At 41.6% G+C, this 1335-nt stretch overlaps 1 non-coding gene across 1 annotated transcript; it reads left to right on the top strand.

The window, feature by feature from the left end:
- The first annotated feature begins 350 nt into the window (after positions 1 to 350).
- Positions 351 to 457, top strand: LOC113833041. The gene has a single exon (XR_003480586.1). It is a non-coding gene; the product is annotated as a U6 spliceosomal RNA (small nuclear RNA).
- Positions 458 to 1335: the final 878 nt, after the last annotated feature.

Below are 1335 nucleotides of genomic sequence, written 5' to 3'. Positions count from 1 at the left end.
AGATGGCATGAGAGGCTGAACCCTCCTGATTTGTTAGCCAATGAGGAAGTGGAGAAAGGGCGTGTGTACGGAACTGCAAAGCTTGTTCTTTGCACACCTCTAAAACAACTGCCTCATTTTCACTATTATGAGTCCCTTGTGCTCTGATTATGGCATGAAGATCTTTGTTCTTGCAGAGTATGACCTTTGGTCTCCCCAAGTACTGGAATTAGAAACATACACTACCATGTCTAGCAGAGTTTTTAAGAGTGTTTTTACAGGGAATATGGGGATTCTAATAGAAAGGGTTAGCTGACCCTGAATGAGATCTCATTCTTAGAATAACTTGTATTCAAACTACAAAGAAATCAGCACTCGCTTTGGCAGCACACATACTAAAATTGGAAGGATATGGAGATGATTAGCGTGGCCCCAGTGTAAAAATGACATGCAAATTTATGAACCATTTCATATTTTTATAAAATTTATAAAGAATTTTAAAAACCTGGATATCAAGAAAACAAATAACTCAAATCAAAAATCTGGTGCAGATATAAACAGTGTTTTGAAAAGAGGAAACGCAAATGACTGAGAAGCACTTAGAGAAATGTTCAACATTCTTAGCCATCAGGGAAACACAAATCAAAACTACTTTGAGAGTTTACCCTTCATCAGTGGTCCATCTCTCCAACCCCAGAACTTTTATTTTTATCTGAGTAATAATCCTCAGCCTTTCTTAAAGATGGTTGGAACCATCTAACTGAATTCTGAACAAGAAATCAGGGGAACCTCTGCATGGGAGTATAGAATATATTCACAGCTTCTCCCATAGGTGGTTATTCACTGTGCCTCCCTCCTTAGTCTCTGGTTCTTGAGTATCAGCCATGACCTCTGGCTGTGAATTATGTCACAACTGGCTGGAAGCTTCGCCCTTTGACAGCTAGAGCTTCCTGCTTCTCCTCTGGGAGTGAGGAGTATCTGCTCCTCTAACACTGTCTGATGAAATACCCAGGTAAACACTAAGGAGCCACTGTTCTATTGAGTACCACTGAAGCTGACCAGGTTTGCAGCCTGCCCTGGCTGCCTGCTCACACCTCAGTGAGAATCTCTATGAGACTGGACTCCAGCTCAGAACTTCAGCAAGCTTGTGGAGCCTCACTGTCTCCTGGCTGGCCTCCTTTCCAAGGTCTCAATGTAGTATGTCTTTCTTCAAAATACATCTGTTTACAATGTAGTCTTAAAATGACCCCAACTAAGAACTGTTGAAGTTCACTCTGTCTCTTCAAATCTGATCCCACTTGGCTACTGACCTCCACATAAAACAATCAGAACTTGGTCACATGCCACCTCTCCAAC

Source organism: Cricetulus griseus (genome assembly GCF_003668045.3).
Source record: "Cricetulus griseus strain 17A/GY chromosome 1 unlocalized genomic scaffold, alternate assembly CriGri-PICRH-1.0 chr1_0, whole genome shotgun sequence".
Lineage (NCBI taxonomy): Eukaryota > Metazoa > Chordata > Mammalia > Rodentia > Cricetidae > Cricetulus > Cricetulus griseus.
This window is presented reverse-complemented; position numbering and strand designations above follow the sequence as displayed.